This window comes from Oncorhynchus gorbuscha, linkage group LG02, assembly GCF_021184085.1.
Source record: "Oncorhynchus gorbuscha isolate QuinsamMale2020 ecotype Even-year linkage group LG02, OgorEven_v1.0, whole genome shotgun sequence".
Taxonomy (NCBI): Eukaryota; Metazoa; Chordata; class Actinopteri; order Salmoniformes; family Salmonidae; genus Oncorhynchus; species Oncorhynchus gorbuscha.
Genome location: NC_060174.1, coordinates 104,528,730 through 104,543,729, shown reverse-complemented (window position 1 = coordinate 104,543,729; position 15,000 = coordinate 104,528,730). Strand labels below are relative to the sequence as shown.

Here is a 15,000-nt window from a genome sequence, read left to right as displayed (position 1 = left end):
TTAAGTGTCTGTCCTGAAAATCAATTGTTTAAATGTATGAACAGTAGCAGTCTAAAGTCAAGGGTTTTTCTTAATTTTTATGACAAGAGTACGCAAAGCTGTCATCAAGGCAAAGGGTGGCTTCTTTGAAGAATCTAAAATACATTTCGATTTTAAAAACACTTTTTTGGTTACTACATGATTCCATATGTGTTATTCCATAGTTTTGATGTCGTCACTGTTGTTCTACAATGTAGAAAATAGTACAAATAAAGAAAACCTCTGTAATGGGTAGGTGTGTCCAAACCTTTTGACTGGTACTGTAGATTACGATGTGTTTTATGGTTTATGTACATTATGTAGATTTGTATAAACTACATCTCACAGAGAATAAAAGAGGTTCCTCTCAACTCCCTGGACTAGGCTCCTCTCAACTCCCTGGACTAGGCTCCTCTCTTCTCCCTGGACTAGGTTCCTCTCAACTCCCTGGATTAGGCTCCTCTCTTCTCCCTGGATTAGGTACCTCTCATCTCCCTGGACTAGGTTTCTCTCATCTCCCTGGACTAGGCTCCTCTCTTCTCCCTGGATTAGGTACCTCTCATCTCCCTGGACTAGGTTCCTCATCTCCCTGGACTAGGTACCTCTCATCTCCCTGGACTAGGTTCCTCATCTCCCTGGACTAGGTACCTCTCAACTCCCTGGACTAGGTTCCTCATCTCCCTGGACTAGGTACCTCTCATCTCCCTGGACTAGGTTCCTCATCTCCCTGGACTAGGTACCTCTCAACTCCCTGGACTAGGTTCCTCATCTCCCTGGACTAGGTTTCTCTCAACTCCCTGGACTAGGTTCCTCATCTCCCTGGACTAGGTACCTCTCAACTCCCTGGACTAGGTACCTCTCCTTTCCCTGAACTAGGCTCCTCTCCTTTCCCTGGACTAGGTAAATCTCCTTTCCCTGGACTAGGTACCTCTCCTTTCCTTGGACTAGGTTCCTCTCAACTCCCTGGACTAGGTACCTCTCCTTTCCCTGGACTAGGTACCTCTCCTTTCCCTGGACTAGGTACCTCTCAACTCCCTGGACTAGGTTCCTCTCAACTCCCTGGACTAGGTTCCTCTCAACTCCCTGGACTAGGTTCCTCTCAACTCCCTGGACTAGGTTCCTCTCAACTCCCTGGACTAGGTTCCTCATCTCGCTGGAATAGGTACCTCTCAACTCCCTGGACTAGGTTCCTCATCTCCCTGGACTAGGTTCCTCTCAACTCCCTAGACTAGGTTCCTCATCTCCCTGGACTAGGTTCCTCTCCTTTCCCTGGACTAGGTTCCTCTCCTCTCCCTGGACTAGGTACCTCTCAACTCCCTGGACTAGGTTCCTCATCTCCCTGGACTGGGTTCCTCTCCTCTCCCTGGACTAGGTTCCTCTCTTCTCCCTGGACTAGGTTCCTCTCAACTCCCTGGACTAGGTACCTCTCAACTCCCTGGACTAGGTTCCTCTCAACTCCCTGGACTAGGTTCCTCATCTCCCTGGACTAGGTTCCTCTCCTCTCCCTGGACTAGGTTCCTCTCTTCTCCCTGGACTAGGTACCTCTCCTTTCCCTGGACTAGGTTCCTCTCCTCTCCCTGGACTAGGTTCCTCATCTCCCTGGACTAGGTTCCTCTCCTTTCCCTGGACTAGGTTCCTCTCCTTTCCCTGGACTAGGTTCCTCTCCTCTCCCTGGACTAGGTTCCTCTCCTTTCCCTGTACTAGGTTCCTCTCAACTCCCTGGACTAGGTTCCTCATCTCCCTGGACTAGGTTTCTCTCATTTCCCTGGATTAGGTACCTCTCCTTTCCCTGGACTAGGCTCCTCTCTTCTCCCTGGACTAGGTTCCTCTCAACTCCCTGGAATAGGTTCCTCATCTCCCTGGACTAGGTTCCTCTCAACTCCCTGGACTAGGTACCTCTCAACTCCCTGGACTAGGTTCCTCATCTCCCTGGACTAGGTTCCTCTCCTCTCCCTGGACTAGGTTCCTCTCTTCTCCCTGGACTAGGTTCCTCTCTTCTCCCTGGACTAGGTTCCTCTCAACTCCCTGGACTAGGTACCTCTCAACTCCCTGGACTAGGTTCCTCTCCTCTCCCTGGACTAGGTTCCTCATCTCCCTGGACTAGGTTCCTCTCCTTTCCCTGGACTAGGTTCCTCTCCTCTCCCTGGACTAGGTTCCTCTCCTTTCCCTGGACTAGGTTCCTCTCAACTCCCTGGACTAGGTTCCTCATCTCCCTGGACTAGGTTTCTCTCATTTCCCTGGATTAGGTACCTCTCCTTTCCCTGGACTAGGCTCCTCTAGGTTCCTTCTCCCTGGACTAGGTTCCTCTCAACTCCCTGGACTAGGTTCCTCTCTCCCTGGACTAGGTTCCTCTCAACTCCCTGGACTAGGTTCCTCTCATCTCCCTGGACTAGGTTCTTCTCAACTCCCTGGACTAGGTTCCTCATCTCCCTGGACTAGGTTCCTCTCAACTCCCTAGACTAGGTTCCTCATCTCCCTGGACTAGGTTCCTCTCCTTTCCCTGGACTAGGTTCCTCTCCTCTCCATGGACTAGGTACCTCTCAACTCCCTGGACTAGGTTCCTCATCTCCCTGGACTGGGTTCCTCTCCTCTCCCTGGACTAGGTTCCTCTCTTCTCCCTGGACTAGGTTCCTCTCAACTCCCTGGACTAGGTTCCTCTCAACTCCTGGACTAGGTTCCTCTCAACTCCCTGGACTAGGTTCCTCATCTCCCTGGACTAGGGTTCTCTCCCTGGACTAGGTTCCTCTCTCCCTGGACTAGGTTCCTCTCCCTGGACTAGGTTCTCCTTTCCCTGGACTAGGTTCCTCTCCTCTCCCTGGACTAGGTTCCTCATCTCCCTGGACTAGGTTCCTCTCCTTTCCCTGGACTAGGTTCCTCTCCTTTCCCTGGACTAGGTTCCTCTCCTCTCCCTGGACTAGGTTCCTCTCCTTTCCCTGTACTAGGTTCCTCTCAACTCCCTGGACTAGGTTCCTCATCTCCCTGGACTAGGTTTCTCTCATTTCCCTGGATTAGGTACCTCTCCTTTCCCTGGACTAGGCTCCTCTCTTCTCCCTGGACTAGGTTCCTCTCAACTCCCTGGAATAGGTTCCTCATCTCCCTGGACTAGGTTCCTCTCAACTCCCTGGACTAGGTACCTCTCAACTCCCTGGACTAGGTTCCTCATCTCCTGGACTAGGTTCCTCTCTCCTCTCCCTGGACTAGGTTCCTCTCTTCTCCCTGGACTAGGTTCCTCTCTTCTCCCTGGACTAGGTTCCTCTCAACTCCCTGGACTAGGTACCTCTCAACTCCCTGGACTAGGTTCCTCTCCTCTCCCTGGACTAGGTTCCTCATCTCCCTGGACTAGGTTCCTCTCCTTTCCCTGGACTAGGTTCCTCTCCTCTCCCTGGACTAGGTTCCTCTCCTTTCCCTGGACTAGGTTCCTCTCAACTCCCTGGACTAGGTTCCTCATCTCCCTGGACTAGGTTTCTCCCTCATTTCCCTGGATTAGGTACCTCTCCTTTCCCTGGACTAGGCTCCTCTCTTCTCCCTGGACTAGGTTCCTCTCAACTCCCTGGAATAGGTTCCTCATCTCCCTGGACTAGGTTCCTCTCAACTCCCTGGACTAGGTTCCTCTCATCTCCCTGGACTAGGTTCCTCTCAACTCCCTGGACTAGGTTCCTCTCATCTCCCTGGACTAGGTTCCTCTCAACTCCCTGGACTAGGTACCTCTCCTTTCCCTGGACTAGGTCCTCTCCTTTCCCTGGACTAGGTACCTCTCAACTCCCTGGACTAGGTTCCTCTCAACTCCCTGGACTAGGTTCCTCTCAACTCCCTGGACTAGGTTCCTCTCAACTCCCTGGACTAGGTTCCTCTCAACTCCCTGGACTAGGTTCCTCTCAACTCCCTGGACTAGGTTCCTCATCTCCTGGAATAGGTTCCTCTCAACTCCCTGGACTAGGTTCCTCATCTCCCTGGACTAGGTTCCTCTCAACTCCCTAGCCTAGGTTCCTCATCTCCCTGGACTAGGTTCCTCTCCTTTCCCTGGACTAGGTTCCTCTCCTCTCCCTGGACTAGGTACCTCTCAACTCCCTGGACTAGGTTCCTCTCCCTGGACTGGGTTCCTCTCTTCTCCCTGGACTAGGTTCCTCTCTTCTCCCTGGACTAGGTTCCTCTCAACTCCCTGGACTAGGTACCTCTCAACTCCCTGGACTAGGTACCTCTCAACTCCCTGGACTAGGTTCCTCATCTCCCTGGACTAGGTTCCTCTCCTCTCCCTGGACTAGGTTCCTCTCTTCTCCCTGGACTAGGTTCCTCTCTTCTCCCTGGACTAGGTACCTCTCCTTTCCCTGGACTAGGTTCCTCTCCTCTCCCTGGACTAGGTTCCTCATCTCCCTGGACTAGGTTCCTCTCCTTTCCCTGGACTAGGTTCCTCTCCTCTCCCTGGACTAGGTTCCTCTCCTTTCCCTGGACTAGGTTCCTCTCAACTCCCTGGACTAGGTTCCTCATCTCCCTGGACTAGGTTTCTCTCATTTCCCTGGATTAGGTACCTCTCCTTTCCCTGGACTAGGCTCCTCTCTTCTCCCTGGACTAGGTTCCTCTCAACTCCCTGGAATAGGTTCCTCATCTCCCTGGACTAGGTTCCTCTCAACTCCCTGGACTAGGTTCCTCTCAACTCCCTGGACTAGGTTCCTCTCAACTCCCTGGACTAGGTTCCTCTCATCTCCCTGGACTAGGTTCTTCTCAACTCCCTGGACTAGGTTCCTCTCATCTCCCTGGACTAGGTTCCTCTCAACTCCCTGGACTAGGTTCCTCAACTCCCTGGACTAGGTACCTCTCCTCTCCCTGGACTAGGTTCCTCTCTTCTCCCTGGACTAGGTTCCTGTCAACACCCTGGACCAGGTTCCTCTCAACACCCTGGACCAGGTTCCTCTCCCTAGACTAGGCTCCTCTTCCTGGACTATGCTCCTCTCCCTGGACTATGCTCCTCTCCCTGGACTAGGCTCCTCTCCCTGGACTATGCTCCTCTCCCTGGACTAGGCTCCTCTCCCTGGACTATGCTCATCTCCCTGGACTAGGCTCCTCCCTCTCCGTGGACTAGACTCCTCTCCCTGGACTATGCTCCTCTCCCTGGACTAGGCTCCTCTCCTCTCCCTGGACTAGGCTCCTCTCCCTGGACTATGCTCCCTCTCCCTGGACTAGGCTCCTCCCCTCTCCGTAGACTAGGCTCCTCTCCCTGGACTATGCTCCTCCCCTCTCCGTAGACTAGGCCCCTCTCCCTAGACTAGGCTCCTCTCCCTGGACTAGGCTCCTCTCCCTGGACTATGCTCCTCCCCTCTCCGTAGACTAGGCTCCTCTCCCTGGACTATGCTCCTCCCTCTCCGTAGACTAGGCCCCTCTCCCTAGACTAGGCTCCTCTCCCTGGACTAGGCTCCTCTCCCTGGACTAGGCTCCTCTCCCTGGACTATGCTCCTCCCCTCTCCGTAGACTAGGCCCCTCTCCCTGGACTATGCTCCTCTCCCTGGACTAGGCCCCTCTCCCTGGACTAGCCTCCTCTCCCTGGACTAGCCTCCTCTCCTCTCCCTAGACTAGGCTCCTCTCCTCTCCCTAGACTAGGGCCCTCTCCCTAGACTAGGCTCCTCTCCCTTGACTAGTCTCCTCTCCCTGGACTAGGCTCCGCTCCTCTCCCTAGACTAGGCTCCTCTCCCTAGACTAGGCTCCTCTCCCTGGACTAGGCTCCTCTCCCTGGACTAGGCTCCTCTCCTCTCCCTGGACTAGGCTCCTCTCCCTGGACTAGGCTCCTCTCCCTAGACTAGGCTCCTCTCCCTAGACTAGGCTCCTCTCCCTGGACTAGGCTCCTCTCCCTGGACAAGGCTCCTCTCCCTGGACTAGGCGCCTCTCCCTGGACTAGGCCCCTCTCCCTAGACTAGGCTCCTCTCCCTAGACTAGGCTCCTCTCCCTGGACTAGGCTCCTCTCCCTGGACAAGGCTCCTCTCCTCTCCCTGGACTAGGCTCCTCTCCCTAGACTAGGCTCCTCTCCCTGGACTAGGCTCCTCTCTCCCTGGACAAGGCTCCTCTCCCTGGACTAGGCTCCTCTCCCTGGACTAGGCTCCTCTCCCTGGACAAGGCTCCTCTCCCTGGACAAGGCTCCTCTCCTCTCCCTGGACTAGGCTCCTCTCCCTGGACTAGGCTCCTCTCCCTAGACTAGGCTCCTCTCCCTGGACTAGGCTCCTCTCCCTGGACTAGGCTCCTCTCCCTAGACTAGGCTCCTCTCCCTAGACTCCTCTCCCTGGACTAGGCTCCTCTCCCTGGACAAGGCTCCTCTCCCTGGACTAGGTGCCTCTCCCTGGACTAGGCCCCTCTCCCTGGACTAGGCTCCTCTCCCTGGACTAGGCTCCGCTCCTCTCCCTAGACTAGACACCTCTCCCTAGACTAGGCTCCTCTCCCTGGACTAGGCTTCTCTCTCTGGACTAGGCTCCTCTCCCTAGACTAGGAGCCTCTCCCTAGACTAGGCTCCTCTCCCTGGACTAGGCTCCTCTCCCTGGACTAGGCTCCTCTCCCTGGACTAGGCTCCTCTCCCTAGACTAGGCTCCTCTCCCTAGACTAGGCTCCTCTCCCTAGACTAGGCTCCTCTCTCTAGACTAGGCTCCTCTCCCTGGACTAGGCTCCTCTCCCTAGACTAGGCTCCTCTCCCTGGACTAGGCTCCTCTCCCTAGTCTAGGCTCCTCTCCCTAGACTAGTCTCCTCTCCCTGGACTAGGCTCCTCTCCCTGGAATAGGCTCCTCTCCCTGGACAAGGCTAGTGTGCAGTAAAGGTTTCTCAAGTCTTTCTTTGAATCGTTTTTAATTGAAGATCAAAGTGTCTAGCACCATCCCATCAGTCAGAAGGTCAGGGTTTGGATTAGGGTTGGCAGTGTGGTTAGGGTTAAGGTTAGGGTTTGACTTTGTGGCTGTGCCAGCTAGTGACCACACTGCAGAGCTACCTCAAAAACAAGCTCCATGATGAAAAACGGTAACCTGACTGTCTCATCCAGCTCTGATTCTTTCTGCTCTGTGAAATCCTGTGTATATTAAATCTGCTCTGCCTCCTCTCTTCTCTTTCTTCTCTCTATCCCTCCATCCCTCCCTCTCTCTCTTTCTCTCCATCTATCACCTCTCACTCTGTCTGTCTGTCTGTCTGTCTGTCTGTCTGTCTGTCTGTCTGTCTGTCTGTCTGTCTGTCTGTCTGTCTGTCTGTCTGTCTGTCTGTCTGTCTGTCTGTCTCTCTCTCTCTCTCTCTCCCTTCTCTCTCTCTCTCTCTCTCTCTCTCTCTCTGTCTCTGTCTCTGTCTCTGTCTCTGTCTCTCCCTCTGCCTACCATCCATGCAGTCCTTGTTAAAGCTCAGAGCTCCTGATGGACAGCTCCCATTGTGTAGTGGATCGGGACACAAAGGGCTGGGCGAGCTGAGAGGCCAATCAAAGCCACTGTGTTATTAACCAGGCCTGGAGGATAGATGCTACAGGCTGGGCTCAGAACGCCTGTGACCCAGGGCCAGCCATCTCCACTGGGCTGGAAAAGGTCATGTGCCCCCCCCCACCACGCTCTTCCCCGTGTTGCCACTCTGAAAGAAGGTCACCTGGAGAACATGGCCGCCAGGCTGCCCTTTCCTTCAAGCTCATTTCCCCTGGCCGTGTGCTTCAGCAGCCAGCGGAGTAGACAAGAAGGCAGTCAGCACCTCCTAAGGTTAATAAGCTAACAGTAGCATCTCTTTTTTCTTCAGTTTTTTACTTCTCTTCTCCATCTCTCCCTTTCCTTATCCTCTTCTCCATCTCTCCCTTTCCTTATCTCTTCTCCATCTCTCCCTTTCCTTATCCTCTTCTCCATCTCTCCCTTTCCTTATCTCTTCTCCATCTCTCCCTGGACTTATCCTCTTCTCCATCTCTCCCTTTCCTTCTCTTCTCCATCTCTCCTTTCCTTCTCTTCTCCATCTCTCCCTTTCCTTGTCTCTTCTCCATCTCTCCATTTCCTTATCCTCTTCTCCATCTCTCCTTTCTTCTCTTCTCCATCTCTCCCTTTCCTTATCCTCTCCATCTCTCCTTTCCTTCTCTCTTCTCCATCTCTCCCTTTCCTTATCCTCTTCTCCTCTCTCCTTTCCTTATCCTCTCATCCTCCCTTTCCTTATCCTCTTCTCCATCTCTCCTTTCCTTCTCTTCTCCATCTCTCCCTTTCCTTATCCTCTTCTCCATCTCTCCCTTTCCTTCTCTCTTCTCCATCTCTCCCTTTCCTTATCCTCTTCTCCATCTCTCCTTTCCTTATCCTCTTCTCCATCTCTCCCTTTCCTTCTCTTCTCCATCTCTCCCTTTCCTTATCCTCTTCTCCATCTCTCCCTTTCCTTCTCTTCTCCATCTCTCCCTTTCCTTCTCTTCTCCATCTCTCCCTTTCCTTATCCTCTTCTCCATCTCTCCCTTTCCTTATCTCTTCTCCTTCTCTCCTTTCCTTATCCTCTTCTCCATCTCTCCCTTTCCTTATCCTCTTCTCCATCTCTCCCTTTCCTTCTCTTCTCCATCTTTCCCTTTCCTTATCCTCTTCTCCATCTCTCCCTTTCCTTATCCTCTTCTCCATCTCTTCTTTCCTTATCCTCTTCTCCATCTCTCCCTTTCTTCTCTTCTCCATCTCTCCCTTTCCTTCTTCTCCATCTCTCCCTTTCCTTCTTCTCCATCTCTCCCTTTCCTTCTTCTCCATCTCTCCCTTTCCTTCTTCTCCATCTCTCCCTTTCCTTCTTCTCCATCTCTCCCTTTCCTTCTTCTCCATCTCTCCCTTTCCTTCTTCTCCATCTCTCCCTTTCCTTCTCTTCTCCATCTCTCCCTTTCCTTATCTCTTCTCCATCTCTCCCTTTCCTTATCTCTTCTCCATCTCTCCCTTTCCTTCTTCTCCATCTCTCCCTTTCCTTCTCTTCTCCATCTCTCCCTTTCCTTCTCTTCTCCATCTCTCCCTTTCCTTATCTCTTCTCCATCTCTCCCTTTCCTTATCTCTTCTCCATCTCTCCCTTTGTATCTCTTCTCCATCTCTCCCTTTCCTTCTCTTCTCCATCTCTCCCTTTCCTTATCTCTTCTCCATCTCTCCCTTTCCTTCTTCTCCATCTCTCCCTTTCCTTCTCTTCTCCATCTCTCCCTTTCCTTTCTCTTCTCCATCTCTCCCTTTCCTTATCTCTTCTCCATCTCTCCCTTTCCTTATCTCTTCTCCATCTCTCCTTTCCTTATCTCAACTCCATCTCTCCCTTTCCTTCTCTTCTCCATCTCTCCCTTTCCTTCTTCTCCATCTCTCCCTTTCCTTCTTCTCCATCTCTCCCTTTCCTTCTCTTCTCCATCTCTCCCTTTCCTTATCTCTTCTCCATCTCTCCCTTTCCTTCTTCTCCATCTCTCCCTTTCCTTCTCTTCTCCATCTCTCCCTTTCCTTCTTCTCCATCTCTCCCTTTTCCTTATCTCTTCTCCATCTCTCCCTTTCCTTCTCTTCTCCATCTCTCCCTTTCCTTCTCTTCTCCATCTCTCCCTTTCCTTATCCTCTTCTCCATCTCTCCCTTTCCTTCTCTTCTCCATCTCTCCCTTTCCTTATCCTCTTCTCCATCTCTCCCTTTCCTTCTCTTCTCCATCTCTCCCTTTCCTTCTCTTCTCCATCTCTCCCTTTCCTTATCCTCTTCTCCATCTCTCCCTTTCCTTATCTCTTCTCCATCTCTCCCTTTCCTTATCCTCTTCTCCATCTCTCCCTTTCCTTATCCTCTTCTCCATCTCTCCCTTTCCTTCTCTTCTCCATCTTTCCCTTTCCTTATCCTCTTCTCCATCTCTCCCTTTCCTTATCCTCTTCTCCATCTCTCCCTTTCCTTATCCTCTTCTCCATCTCTCCCTTTCCTTCTCTTCTCCATCTCTCCCTTTCCTTCTTCTCCATCTCTCCCTTTCCTTCTTCTCCATCTCTCCCTTTCCTTCTTCTCCATCTCTCCCTTTCCTTCTTCTCCATCTCTCCCTTTCCTTCTTCTCCATCTCTCCCTTTCCTTCTTCTCCATCTCTCCCTTTCCTTCTTCTCCATCTCTCCCTTTCCTTCTCTTCTCCATCTCTCCCTTTCCTTATCTCTTCTCCATCTCTCCCTTTCCTTATCTCTTCTCCATCTCTCCCTTTCCTTCTTCTCCATCTCTCCCTTTCCTTCTCTTCTCCATCTCTCCCTTTCCTTCTCTTCTCCATCTCTCCCTTTCCTTATCTCTTCTCCATCTCTCCCTTTCCTTATCTCTTCTCCATCTCTCCCTTTCCTTATCTCTTCTCCATCTCTCCCTTTCCTTCTCTTCTCCATCTCTCCCTTTCCTTATCTCTTCTCCATCTCTCCCTTTCCTTCTTCTCCATCTCTCCCTTTCCTTCTCTTCTCCATCTCTCCCTTTCCTTCTCTTCTCCATCTCTCCCTTTCCTTATCTCTTCTCCATCTCTCCTTTCCTTATCTCTTCTCCATCTCTCCCTTTCCTTATCTCTTCTCCATCTCTCCCTTTCCTTCTCTTCTCCATCTCTCCCTTTCCTTCTTCTCCATCTCTCCCTTTCCTTCTTCTCCATCTCTCCCTTTCCTTCTCTTCTCCATCTCTCCCTTTCCTTATCTCTTCTCCATCTCTCCCTTTCCTTCTTCTCCATCTCTCCCTTTCCTTCTCTTCTCCATCTCTCCCTTTCCTTCTTCTCCATCTCTCCCTTTTCCTTATCTCTTCTCCATCTCTCCCTTTCCTTCTCTTCTCCATCTCTCCCTTTCCTTCTCTTCTCCATCTCTCCCTTTCCTTATCCTCTTCTCCATCTCTCCCTTTCCTTCTCTTCTCCATCTCTCCCTTTCCTTCTCTTCTCCATCTCTCCCTTTCCTTCTCTTCTCCATCTCTCCCTTTCCTTCTCTTCTCCATCTCTCCCTTTCCTTATCCTCTTCTCCATCTCTCCCTTTCCTTATCTCTTCTCCTTCTCTCCCTTTCCTTATCCTCTTCTCCATCTCTCCCTTTCCTTATCCTCTTCTCCATCTCTCCCTTTCCTTCTCTTCTCCATCTTTCCCTTTCCTTATCCTCTTCTCCATCTCTCCCTTTCCTTATCCTCTTCTCCATCTCTCCCTTTCCTTATCCTCTTCTCCATCTCTCCCTTTCCTTCTCTTCTCCATCTCTCCCTTTCCTTCTTCTCCATCTCTCCCTTTCCTTCTTCTCCATCTCTCCCTTTCCTTCTTCTCCATCTCTCCCTTTCCTTCTTCTCCATCTCTCCCTTCCTTCTTCTCCATCTCTCCCTTTCCTTCTTCTCCATCTCTCCTTTCCTTCTTCTCCATCTCTCCCTTTCCTTATCTCTTCTCCATCTCTCCCTTTCCTTATCTCTTCTCCATCTCTCCTTTCCTTCTTCTCCATCTCTCCCTTTCCTTCTTCTCCATCTCTCCCTTTCCTTCTCTTCTCCATCTCTCCTTTCCTTCTCTTCTCCATCTCTCCCTTTCCTTATCTCTTCTCCATCTCTCCCTTTCCTTATCTCTTCTCCATCTCTCCCTTTCCTTATCTCTTCTCCATCTCTCCCTTTCCTTCTCTTCTCCATCTCTCCCTTTCCTTATCTCTTCTCCATCTCTCCCTTTCCTTCTTCTCCATCTCTCCCTTTCCTTCTCTTCTCCATCTCTCCCTTTCCTTCTCTTCTCCATCTCTCCCTTTCCTTATCTCTTCTCCATCTCTCCCTTTCCTTATCTCTTCTCCATCTCTCCCTTTCCTTATCTCTTCTCCATCTCTCCCTTTCCTTCTCTTCTCCATCTCTCCCTTTCCTTCTTCTCCATCTCTCCCTTTCCTTCTTCTCCATCTCTCCCTTTCCTTCTCTTCTCCATCTCTCCCTTTCCTTATCTCTTCTCCATCTCTCCCTTTCCTTCTTCTCCATCTCTCCCTTTCCTTCTCTTCTCCATCTCTCCCTTTCCTTCTTCTCCATCTCTCCCTTTTCCTTATCTCTTCTCCATCTCTCCCTTTCCTTCTCTTCTCCATCTCTCCCTTTCCTTCTCTTCTCCATCTCTCCCTTTCCTTCTCTTCTCCATCTCTTCCTTTCCTTATCCTCTTCTCCATCTCTCCCTTTCCTTCTCTTCTCCATCTCTCCCTTTCCTTATCCTCTTCTCCATCTCTCCCTTTCCTTCTCTTCTCCATCTTTCCCTTTCCTTATCCTCTTCTCCATCTCTCCCTTTCTTTTCTTATATCTCCCTTTCCTTATCTCTTCTCCATATCGCTTCTCCTTCACTCCCTTTCCTTATCCTCTTCTCCATCTCACCATTTTCTTATACTCTTCTCCATCTCTCTCTTTCTGTTTTCTCCCTCTCTTACTGTACCTCCTCCCTCTCTACTCTCTCTTTCAACTCTCTCTTTCTCTCTTTCTACTCTCTCTGTCTCTCTCTTTCTCTCTTTCTCTCTCTCTAATCTCTCTTTCTCTCTTTCTCCCTCTCTACTCTCCCTTTCTCTCTCTCCTCTCTTGGAGCAATGATTCAGGCAGCTACATTCAGAAAGGAAGCATCACTTATTGCAGTCGCGGACGTTATTTACTGATGCAGTTGTGAGCTCATCGTCCATGTGGGAACCAAACAAGCAGCAAATAGAATGACTGTGGAACATCATAAAAGACGGACAACCTAAACACTGCTGATGCTAGAATGGATAAAACCCCATGAACAAATCTAACACCCTTTAAAAGTGAAAAGATCCACAAAAGGGGTTTAACAAAAGCATTGAGAATCTCACAAAGCCAAGCGAATCTTCAGTCTTTACGGGCTGACTCTTTTTTATCACATTGGTAATATAACCAGGATCTGGTGGTAATATAACCAGGGTCTGGTGGTAATATAACCAGGGTCTGGTGGTAATATAACCAGGATCTGGTGGTAATATAACCAGGGTCTGGTGGTAATATAACCAGGGTCTGGTGGTAATATAACCAGGATCTGGTGGTAATATAACCAGGGTCTGGTGGTAATATAACCAGGGTCTGGTAGTAATATAACCAGGGTCTGGTGGTAATATAACCAGGGTCTGGTGGTAATATAACCAGGGTCTGGCGGTAATATAACCAGGATCTGGAGGTAATATAACCAGGGTCTGGTGGTAATATAACCAGGGTCTGGTGGTAATATAACCAGGGTCTGGTGGTAATATAACCAGGGTCTGGTAGTAATATAACCAGGGTCTGGTGGTAATATAACCAGGGTCTGGTGGTAATATAACCAGGGTCTGGTGGTAATATAACCAGGGTCTGGTGGTAATATAACCAGGATCTGGTGGTAATATAACCAGGGTCTGGTGGTAATATAACCAGGGTCTGGTGGTAATATAACCAGGGTCTGGTGGTAATATAACCAGGGTCTGGTGGTAATATAACCAGGGTCTGGTGGTAATATAACCAGGGTCTGGTGGTAATATAACCAGGATCTGGTGGTAATATAACCAGGATCTGGAGGTAATATAACCAGGATCTGGTGGTAATATAACCAGGATCTGGTGGTAATATAACCAGGGTCTGGTGGTAATATAACCAGGATCTGGTGGTAATATAACCAGGATCTGGTGGTAATATAACCAGGGTCTGGTGGTAATATAACCAGGGTCTGGTGGTAATATAACCAGGATCTGGTGGTAATATAACCAGGATCTGGTGGTAATATAACCAGGATCTGGTGGTAATATAACCAGGGTCTGGTAGTAATATAACCAGGGTCTGGTAGTAATATAACCAGGGTCTGGTAGTAATATAACCAGGGTCTGGTGGTAATATAACCAGGATCTGGTGGTAATATAACCAGGGTCTGGTGGTAATATAACCAGGATCTGGTGGTAATATAACCAGGATCTGGTGGTAATATAACCAGGGTCTGGTGGTAATATAACCAGGGTCTGGTGGTAATATAACCAGGGTCTGGTGGTAATATAACCAGGGTCTGGTGGTAATATAACCAGGGTCTGGTGGTAATATAACCAGGGTCTGGTAGTAATATAACCAGGATCTGGTGGTAATATAACCAGGGTCTGGTGGTAATATAACCAGGATCTGGTGGTAATATAACCAGGATCTGGTGGTAATATAACCAGGGTCTGGTAGTAATATAACCAGGGTCTGGTGGTAATATAACCAGGGTCTGGTGGTAATATAACCAGGGTCTGGTGGTAATATAACCAGGGTCTGGTGGTAATATAACCAGGATCTGGTGGTAATATAACCAGGGTCTGGTGGTAATATAACCAGGGATCTGGTGGTAATATAACCAGGGTCTGGTGGTAATATAACCAGGGTCTGGTGGTAATATAACCAGGGTCTGGTGGTAATATAACCAGGGTCTGGTGGTAATATAACCAGGGTCTGGAGGTAATATAACCAGGGTCTGGTGGTAATATAACCAGGGTCTGGTGGTAATATAACCAGGATCTGGTGGTAATATAACCAGGGTCTGGTGGTAATATAACCAGGGTCTGGTGGTAATATAACCAGGGTCTGGTGGTAATATAACCAGGGTCTGGTGGTAATATAACCAGGGTCTGGTGGTAATATAACCAGGGTCTGGTGGTAATATAACCAGGGTCTGGTGGTAATATAACCAGGGTCTGGTGGTAATATAACCAGGGTCTGGTGGTAATATAACCAGGGTCTGGTGGTAATATAACCAGGGTCTGGTGGTAATATAACCAGGGTCTGGTGGTAATATAACCAGGGTCTGGTAGTAATATAACCAGGGTCTGGTAGTAATATAACCAGGATCTGGTGGTAATATAACCAGGATCTGGTGGTAATATAACCAGGGTCTGGTGGTAATATAACCAGGGTCTGGTAGTAATATAACCAGGATCTGGTGGTAATATAACCAGGATCTGGTGGTAATATAACCAGGATCTGGTGGTAATATAACCAGGATCTGGTGGTAATATAACCAGGATCTGGTGGTAATATAACCATGGATCTGGTGGTAATATAACCAGGATCTGGTGGTAATATAACCAGGGTCTGGTGGTAATATAACCAGGATCTGGTGGTAATAT

The 15,000-nt window shown here is 49.9% G+C and overlaps 1 protein-coding gene across 4 annotated transcripts in view; it reads right to left on the bottom strand.

The window, feature by feature from the left end:
* Window positions 1-15,000, bottom strand: part of srrm3 (serine/arginine repetitive matrix 3) — a 175,854-nt gene that overhangs the window by 150,230 nt on the left and 10,624 nt on the right. The window lies entirely within an intron of this gene.